The 10,571-nt window shown below is 41.3% G+C and overlaps 1 non-coding gene across 1 annotated transcript; it reads right to left on the reverse strand.

Annotated features, from left to right (window-relative positions):
* Nucleotides 1-2,604: 2,604 nt before the first annotated feature.
* Nucleotides 2,605-2,710, reverse strand: LOC120268699. Its single transcript, XR_005538988.1, has one exon. It is a non-coding gene; the product is annotated as a small nucleolar RNA R71 (small nucleolar RNA).
* Between the last annotated feature and the right edge of the window lie 7,861 nt (nucleotides 2,711-10,571).

Genomic DNA, 10,571 nt, shown 5'->3' on the forward strand with positions numbered 1-10,571 from the left:
GATCGGGCTTGACATCTCCCCTCATCTCCTAGTGTAGAGGCTTGTAGAAGACAAAGAAGCACCTTTTTTGTGGCATCGGTGGAAGCTTTTCATGGCTTGTCACTCCGCGTTCATCACTTGAAGGAGTTTTATGTTGCTTTGTTTGGTTGTTTTTATGGATTTGAGCATGTATTTTATTAGCATGAACAACTAAACCCCAAGGTCACTGGATGTTGGTGAACCTTGGGGTGACCTTGTGTAGTTGGATGTTTTTATATATTGTTTTTGCAATTGGTGTGTTTGAGATTCAAGCTTGGTGTACTTTGATCTATTGGCATACATAAGAAATTTGTATGCCAATTTCTAGGTTTTAGTTGGTGATGTGACCAACGCCCTTGTACTAGACACACTTACCACAGAAGGGATTCATGTACAAATACACCGTGACCATCGGGTATTTTGTTCCCCTCCAACATTAGGGTTGGACCTAGTTTAAATTTCGGCCCTAATTAGAGAATTTTTAACTTTTAATGCAATCATAGGAGGATTTGGTTGGAAGAAATTCTGTATCAAAACCTGATAAGTGTCTAAATGTAGGTCTTTTCATATATATATATATATATCGTATGCACTTTACATGTATTTTGTGAGGTTTGATGCCCGTTTTGCGCTTAATCATCTACTATTTACTTTGTAGGGCATAAGAAAGCCATGGAGAACAAGAAGATATCATTTAGACGAAAAGAAAAGAAAACAACAATTTCATACCACCCCATACCACCCAGTATGGGGGTCGTATGCACTGTAGCAGCGGGAAGAAATTGAAGCTGTGTGCCCAAATTTTCATACCACCCCCATACTACCCAGTATGGGGGCCGTATGAAGGCTGTATGGACCTCGTATGTACCCTATATTGAGCACGAATCTAGATTATTTAAGTGTTATACGACCCCCATATGACCCATATGCCATGAGGGGTATAAAAGTTAACTTTTAGGGCAGACCAAGGGACTTTTTCTGGACATATTTTGAAAGGCCACTTGAGAGACTTTGTGCGACCTTAGGAAGGAGAAGAAGGGCAAGGAAGCTAGGAGATCATTCAATGCCAAGGTCTAAGGCTCTCAAGGAAAGAAGGCAACATCATTCAAAGGAGAGATCAACCACGATTTGAAGGAAGGAGACCCGCGGCTAAGGGAAGCGTCATTCAGCATTCCTTTGGCGGAGGAAGCATCATTTGGCACATTCTCTACCTCCTCCTCCACCATTTCATCTAGGGAGTGTCATCTATGCTTTTGCTTTATGTTTTGCTTGATTGTGTTGTTTGTTATGGGATGATGCCACACTAGACCCCCAAGACCACCTGCTGTTGGTGAATCTTGGGGGGGTGGTGGTGGTTTATCATGTATTGTGGATGATTAGAAGCGGATACTTGTATCATCACGCCGAGAAATTGGGTGTTAGTAGCCCTCCATGGTAGGTTCAAGCCGAAGAAGAGTAGGTTTACTCCTATTTGAGATTTCCTTGTACTTAATGCAATCGTAGGAACGTAGATTTGCAAGAAATTCATATCAATGTTTGTATGGGATTTTGGTTCAATCGCCGAGAAATCGGGGTTGTTCTAATCTAGAAATCTCTTGGCCCAATTTACCTTTCCATCTTTTGATCATCATCCATGTTTCATGATAACCTCCTAAAGGGGATCCACATCCATAGGCCTTTGCATTACATTGATTCTCTTGCTTGCTCATTGCTTGCTCTCTCTAATTTGTTGGAAATCTTGTTTTAGTTTTAATTGCATCTAGTAGAGTTAATTCCATCACTTAAGATCTTAGGTTAGATAATAGCTCGAGAAGGAGTAATAGGAGATCCTTAGCCCCATAGAATACGATCCACGTGTCTTCACACGAGGTATTACTTGGTGATCCCGTACACTTGTGGGGAAGCAATCAAGTTTTTGGCGCCATTGCCGGGGACACTTTAAGGAATTCTAGGAAACTTTTAGATTATTACTCTAGCCATTTCATTATTTACTCATTTTTTTATCGTTATTTTTATTTTCCTTTGATCTTAATTTTCTACCATTTTTCCTGGTTTTGCAAGGTATTGTGCATGACACGTTCAAATCCATAGACCTTGATTACACCGGATAGTGAAATTGGAAGAACTTTGTATCGGAGATTGAGAGAAGTTGGTGAAGGGTCAGGTACACAGAACATTGAAATTGAGGATAGAGAGTCTTCAATCATGGCCGAAGAGCGACGCACCTTATCCGAATATGAAAGACCTCAATTCACAGATGATGAGTTTAGTGTGCAAGCACCATCCGTGGCATCCAACAATTTTGAAATTAAAGCAAGTACAATCGGCATGGTCCAGAACTTGGTTCAATTCAATGGTCTTGCAAATGAAGATGCACATGACTACCTTTCTAGGTTCCTCGAAATTTGCTCTACATTCAAGATTAATGGGGTGTCAGACGATGCTATCCGCTTAAGGCTATTTCCATTTAGCTTGAGAGATGGGACATATCGTTGGCTTACATCATTATCTCTGGGATCAATAAAAACATGGAAGGATATGGTTGAGAAGTTCCTTGGGAGGTATTTTCCACCAAGCAAAGCGGCCAAGTTAAGACAAGAAATTTCAGCCATTAAACAAGGGGAATCCGAAACATTGTTTGAAGCTTATGAAAGATTCAAGGATCTCCTTAGAAGGTGCCCTCATCATGGTTATGTTTCATGGATGCAAGTACAAATCATCTACAACAGGTTAAACTATGCTACTCTCCAACTTGTTGATGCTGCGGCGGGTGGATCACTTAGCAACAAGTATCCCGATGAGGCTGAGCAATTACTTGAGTCTATGGCAAACAATGAATCACATTGGTCCTCAAGAGGATCTTCACTAAAAGACTGCTGGGCTTTATGAAGTGAGTAGCAATGATGCCTTGGCCACAAAGGTTGATGTGTTAACTCGAAAGCTTGATCTTCTTATGGGAAGTAGTCCGAGGTCAGAATCAATGATGAGTTGTAGCACTTGTGGTGGTGGGCATGGTGCAACCCAATGTCTTATGAAGTGAGTAGCACTGATGCCTTTGCCGCAAAGGTTGATGTGTTAACTCGAAAGCTTGATCTTCTTATGGAAGTAGTCTGAGGTCAGAATCAGTGATGAGTTGTAGCACTTTCAGTGATGGGCATGGTGCAGCCCAATATCTTATTTGCTAGCTTCTCTGTTGCTTCTATTGAGAATGTCGACTACATTGGGGGGCAACGAAATCAAGGGAACCCATATAGCTCAACTTACAATCCTGGGTGGAAAGAACCACCCAAATTTTGCATGGAACCAAGGCCAACAACAAAGAGTTGCACCACCCCAAGGATCTCAATTTCAACAATAGCCTTTTGAGAAGAAATTTACCACTGAAAGAGGTTCTTGACAAGTTCATGCTCAGTACTGATGCCAGGTTCAATAGCCTAACTAGTAGCATTGATGCACAATTTGGAAAGGTGAATGCTCAGCTCGCTCAACACGCGTGAACAGTTCAGTGAGATTGGTTCTTTTTTGAGAAACCTCTAAGCTTCTGTAAAATCACTTGAGCATCGAGTAAGGGGAACTCGCCAAGGCAAATTCTGAACGTCCTTTAGGTTGTCTTCCTAGTAACATGGAAGATAATCCAAGGGAGCACTTGAAGGCCATTGCCCTTAGAAGCGGGAGGCAAGTAGAGACAAGGGTCGAAGTTGACCAAAAGTGTCAAGGAAAGTAGGGTAGCCTTCGGGGAAGACCCCAAACTAGTTGAAAAAAATAGTGAAAACAAAAATCAGGGAAGAAATGATAAGCCCCAACAACAAGGACCGTCAAAATCATCAAAATCATCCGAGTACAAGCCTCCAATCCCTTATCCAACCAGATTGAGGCATGACAAGGAGGATGTTCACTTTAGATAGTTCATCAACATTTTCAAACAACTCAATTTGAACATCCCGATATTTGAAGCATTGACCCAAATGCCTAAATATGCCAAGTTTTTAAAAAAGCTCCTTACGAACAAGAGAAAGTTGGAGGAAGAAGGCACGGTTGCACTTATAGGAAATTGCTCAGCCATTTTAGAAAAGAAGCTCCCACAAAAGTTGAAAGATCCGGGAAGTTTCATTATCTCGCATGCTTGAACGAGGAGTCCAACGAAAATGCTCTAGCGGACTCGGGGGCTAGGATAAATGTCATGCCCTACACCATGTATTTGAAACTTGGCTTGGATGAGTTAAGGCCCATGAGGATGATCTTACAATTGGTGAATTGATCAACAAGGAAACCTCATGGGATTGTTGAAGATGTGATTGTCCGAGTGGACAAATTTGTCTTCCCTATAGATTTTGTCATCATGGACATCAATGAGGATGCAGAGACACCATTGATTCTTGGCCGACCATTCCTTAGAACCTCAGGTGCCCTAATTGATTTCAAAGGAGGAAAATTAACATTAAGAGTCAGAGAAGAGGAAGTGATGTACACTTTGTTGGCTGCTATGAAACATTCTTTAGATCATGATGACATGCTTTACTTCATTGATGAAACTGATAGGTTAATTTCTGACTGTGTGCAGGAGGTGCTCTTGATAAACCCTTTGGATGAGTATTTGGGAGAGTTGGGGAATGAATAACAAGAAGAACCTCACTACCATCCTCAAGTCCACAACTTGAAGCAACCAAAAGAGAAGGTATCTTGTACCAATGCTAAGGAAAAGAGAAAAAAGAATCAATTGTGAATAAAATGTGGAGGAAGATTCATGGGAGGAAAAAGAAAGGTACCAAGATTCATCGCCCCACATCTCAAGGAGGGAAGGTAAATTTTTCACCCTTCTCTACTCATGAACAATTCGAGGTCCTTTCAATGTTATCACTGAATTTGCCAGGAAGAAATAACACTGCAAGGGAAATTGGGGGTGGCTTCAAACTCTTTGAACCCCCATGAGGTAAGTGATGAGGTACATCAGGCTCGTGGCGTTAAAGAAGCGCTTCTTGGGAGGCAACCCAAGCATTCGGGGCTGTTTTCTTGCATTTTTCATATTTTAGGTCTTAGTTCATTTAACTTTTCATATTTCTTAGACTTGTTTGTTTTTGAATAAGTTCATGCTCACACACTTGGCACATTGTTCTCATCTATTTAATTGTGGTTTATTTGTGCAACTTCTTGAGAAACTCATATTTTGATGTCATTTCAGGTGCTAGATCGTCGTTTTACTCATTACATTCATTTTTGGAGTAGTCTTCGAGCTTGCCATATCATTTTTACATCATTTGATACAGGATTTCAAAGTTTTGAGTGAGTTTAAAAGTCATACAGCCATCCTAGGGCATATACAGGCCGTCTGAGTTGGACACAGAGCCAATCCAGTGGCTCTGTGCCGTCTCAGACTGCCTCCAGACGGCCCCCATACGGGGCCGTCGGAGACGCGCAGAGAGCCTCGGCCGAGAGTGTCTCTCGGCCCATACGGCCCCCATACAGGGCCGTATGGGGGCCGTATGGGGCGTTCTTGCCCCTTTAAATATCTTCTCTCTTCTCTATCTTCCATTCTCTCATTTCTATCTTCTTTCCACCGATTTTCTCTCTTCTTTCTCACTCATTTCTTTGCCAAATCTCCTCATTTTTTCTCCTAAAACTTCTCCCCATCCATTGGAGACTTCGATCTAGTGGTTTTAATTGAGTTTAAAGCTTGTTTTCTCAAGATTTCATCGGTGTGCTTTTTCAATGCCCTAGTTTTCTCTTTTTCATTTCTTGTGCATTCTTGGACCTTTTGTGTGGGATTTCTCAAGCATTTTTCTTGGATTGGATGATGTGAATGTCATGGATGAATTTTCATACAAATTTATGTAAAAATTTTTTGATTCCAGGAATATAGGGGAAACTCTTGTCGCCTGAATAGTGACCATATGGCCCCCATACGGCCGTATGACCACAAAAATTTGATTTTTCATTGGTTTCCTCTATCTCTTGTATTTTATTTTGATTTTTCTTGTATTCCTATAATCTTGAACAAGGTTTATATTCATTGTAGGGATGCCTCACACTAAAAGACTCTCCTCCAAACGCCCAAGAACCACCGAACCCTCATCTACACCGGATGAACCCGTCTTCAAGTTGGCCCATCATCGAGAAAGATATGATACCTTGAAGACAAAACCATTTTGGATGTTGTGTTACATCGATTGGGGGCTTGTGGAGAGCCTAGGGATAGAAAATCAAATCAAGGAATGGCTATCACATAATTGTTGGGATAAGCTTTTTTGTTGTTAATGAGCCAACCTTTCGCCAATTAACCTTGGAGGTTTTGAGTACTTTTGAGGCATGACTAGATGCACAATCCGTGCGGGATAGGAAATGTCTTACCATCCGTTTTCAAGGTTTTGGAAAAACTCGTACTATGAACCACTTGGACTTTGCCAAGTATTTGAGAATCTAGGATGATGAGTTTATCAATTCGATGCTTGGCGACAGTCTTTAGCTTGATTTCCCAAGTGATGTGAGCAGAAGCCGCTATGGGGCGACCATGGCAGGTATTGACCAAACCCTAAAAAGCCTCACGCATGACAGACCTGGCACACAGATACATTCATGCTTTGATTGCTCGTTCTATTTGTGGCCGGGCTGATAGCAAGGGGGTGGTTACACAGTCTGATCTTTACATGATGTATGGCATCTTTGAGCAGTGCCCTTCTCATCTTAGTCACCTTGTTGCCGATGCATTTCTTCACCAGGGATAGTATGCACAATTAGGAGCTATATTTGCTGGGCCCTATGTGACTAGATTGATCCGTGGTATGGGTTTATTCGAGCAGACTCGAGGTATGACCATTGTAGGAGGTGCAGCACCCATTGAGAAGGCCCACATACCGGCGATAGGCTTGGTGGTGAGTGAGCGTGCGAGTGGCAGACCCACACGGCCCCGGGCCACTAGCGAGTCTAGTTAGCAAGAGACAGAGCACACAGAGTCAGAGCCTGAGGACACTCCTGTCCCTACCCCCGGCACTACATCATTACTTGATTTCGACACGAGATTGAGTGGGATTGAGGGAGAGATTCAGGTGTGCGTCAAAAGCAGTGCGAGATTCGTGGCCAGCTTTACCAGATCATTGAGGGACAGCGTCAACTTGACGAGGATTTTCACCGTTTCATCACCTCGTAATATGGTTCATCCTCGCACACCGTGACCACTTTTTCTGCCGCCATGCCACCACCACCGGCACTAGACTGTGATGAGTAGTAGCCCGTTTGAGCATGGACACTCATTTTCTACTTTAGTTTGCTTTGTTTTGTATTTTTGTATTTTGTTGAGTTGGCATGGTTCTTACCATACCGACTTGTGTTGTCAAACTTTATTTTCTTTTCATCTATGTGTTTTGTTGATTTCTCCCTAGTTTCTCCCTTGTGTTTGCATTGGTAAATTTTTGTCCAATGATGATGCCCCCCTTTTGCCTCGCAGGGCATTGAGGGAATTTTGTGAGCTTTCCTAATTTTTAATGGAGGTTGGACGAGACATGTATTGCTCACCACACCTTTTGTCCAGTCATACCTCACAACGAGCACAAGTTGAACCGGGGAAGTTTGTTTTCACCCTCCTATATTATTTTCATTGCTTGATCTTGCATGTTTTTCATGATTAGTGTACATTGAGGGCAATGTACAACACTAAGTGTGGCGATGGATGTCTTTCATGTATTAGGACAATTTGTTACATGCTAGTGCTACCTATGATGGCTTTGTTCATTCTTTTAAGATTCTTTTAGCTTGGACTAATGATTTATGTGAGTTACTTGTTTTTTATGCTTTAGTGAATCCTGTTTTACCACTAGTATTGTCATATGCACTGAATTTTTTGTTGATGCCTTGGGAATAACCAATGTGACTATTCTAACTCTCTTGTATGCTTAACACACTACTTTGAGTACTTGGCCTTAGTACACTAAGTTCTATCCTTCAATGGACTCTTAAAAACTTCTATGTCTTGTTGAGCTAATCCTAGATTTTGTGTCATGTAGAGTACTCTGAAGATGTGATCTAAGGTGAATGTGGAAAAAAATTGATGAAATGAATGAAAAAAAGAGAGGAAAAGAAAAAAATGAGTTTATGTCAGTATTCCTCTGCTACTGAAGCATGAATGCGTCTATGTGGATTGTAATCGAGTAGTTGGGTGGCTCTTGTGCCTAACCAGCATGTGCACCCTCCATAAAGATTTCAAAATGATGTTGGTGCAATCTACATTAGTCGGACTCAAAAAAAAAAAAGAAAAAGAAATGAATGATGAAATGAAATATAAAAACCCTGGTGATCTTTTTGAGTACCTACCTAAGGTTTTGAGAAGAAAGAGGATTCAGTTTCAAGCTAAAGATTTAGAGGGATCTTACTTGGCCATTGAAGTAGCACTTAATAGTTTAAGGCTTAGTATTCTTTGTATGTGGAGTGATTAGCATCTAGAGCTATACTGATTGAAGTCCTTAGGCTAGACCAGATCAGGGCAAATGAGATATAAAATTCACTTACACGGCATGGACATATAAGGGGTAAGACAGGATATTTCTTATTATGCTTATTGACTATAACTCAACATCTATGTATCATTGTCCATTGCTTTTGGAGTCTTATATTTGCTTGATGCCAGAGGTAATGCATTTAGCCACTTCTCAGTCTCCTCGTTTTTCTTGAGTTGTTTGCTTTGGGACAAGAAATGCTTAAGTGTGGGGATATTTGATAAGTGTCTAAATGTAGGTGTTTTCATATATATATATATATATCGTATTCACTTTGCATGTATTTTGTTAGGTTTGATGCCCGTTTTGCGCTTAATCATCTACTATTTACTTTGTAGGGCATAAAAAATCCATGGAGAACAAGAAGATATCATTTAGGCAAAAAAGAGAAGAAAACAACAATTTCATATGACCCCCATACCACCCAGTATGGGGGCCGTATGCACTATAGCAGCGAGGTGAAATTGAAGCCGTCTGCCCAGATTTTCATACGACCCCCATACCACCCATTATGGGGGGGCATATGGATCCTGTATGGACCCTGTATGCACCCTGTATGGAGTGCGAATCTAGATTATTTGAGAGCTATATGACCCCCATACGAACCCTATACGACCCATATGCCATGAGGGGTATAAAAGCTAACTTTTAGGGCAGAAAAAGGGACTTTTTCAGGACATACTTTGAGAGGCCACTTGAGAGACTTTGTGCGACCTTAGGAAGGAGAAGAAGGGCAAGGAAGCTAGGAGATCATTCAAGGCCAAGGTCAAAGGCTATCAAGGCAAGAAGGCAAAATCATTCAAAGGGGAGATCATCCACGATTTGAAGGAAGGAGACCCGCGGGTAGGGAAAGCGTCATTCGGCATTCCTTTGGCGGAGGAAGCATCATTCGGCACATTCTCTACCTCATCCTTCAACATTTCATCTAGGGAGTGTCATCTATGCTTTTGCTTTATGGTTTTGCTTGATTGTGTTGTGTTTGGGTTATTTTGAGGTTTAATCCATTGTTTTCATGCTAAGTGCTACACTAAGGAGAAATCCGTAGCTCTTTTTTGATTGATGCATGCATATGTGACTTGCTCACATGTATTAGATCTTGAATGGATTAGAAGGGGATACTTGTATCATCACGCCGAGAAATTAGGTGTTGGTAGCCCTTCATGTTATGTTCAAACCGAAGAAGAGTAGGTTTTACTCCTATTTGAGATTTCCACGTACTTAATGCAATTGTAGGAATGTAGATTTGGAAGAAATTCCTATCAATGTTCATATGGGATTAGGGTTCAATCGCCGAGAAATTAGGGTTGTTCTAATCTAGAAATCTCTTGGCCCAATTTACCCTTGCATCTTTTTATCATCATCCATGTTTCATGATAACCCCCGAAAGGGGATCCACATCCATAGGCCTTTGCATTACATTGATTCTCTTGCTTGCTCATTGCTTGCTTTCTCTAATTTGTTGGAAATCTTGTTTTCAGTTTTAATTGCATCTAGTAGTATTAAATCCATCACTTAAGATCTTAGATTAGATAATAGTTCGAGAAGGAGTAATAGGAGATCCTTAGCCCCATGGAATACGATCCTCTTGTCTTCACACGAGGTATTAGTTGGTGATCCCGTACACTTGAGGGGAAGCAATCAATACCCGTATTGGATTAGGAGTCAATTTCCATGACCATCGGGTTGATCTATCCCAAGATTCTCTTATTCCAAACCACCAGTTGCTTATTAGTCTTAGCATCCTTCTCATTGTAGTAGCCCTAGGTGAATCAACATCTGTGACCATTTTCACCCCTTCATTTTGCACCCTCTTTTACCTCAACTATAGACTATGTCCTTGAGTTCTTTCTATTTCTTTTGTATTTTAGAGCACTCACTTGAACGTGTAGGTTAAGCAACACGCAAAGAATAAGTAAGGGTAGCTCCTTGGGGCCTGGGAATATGACCCTTTGGTGCTTGCACGAGAGGTATTACTTGACAACCCCGTGCACTTGCGGGTGTTCATAACCGATCATGTTCAGTAGTGTTTGGTTCAATTGGGGGAGTTTGTGGTTGTAAAGTAGCCTTTTT

This window comes from Dioscorea cayenensis, chromosome 1 (genome assembly GCF_009730915.1).
Source record: "Dioscorea cayenensis subsp. rotundata cultivar TDr96_F1 chromosome 1, TDr96_F1_v2_PseudoChromosome.rev07_lg8_w22 25.fasta, whole genome shotgun sequence".
Classification (NCBI taxonomy): Eukaryota; Viridiplantae; Streptophyta; class Magnoliopsida; order Dioscoreales; family Dioscoreaceae; genus Dioscorea; species Dioscorea cayenensis.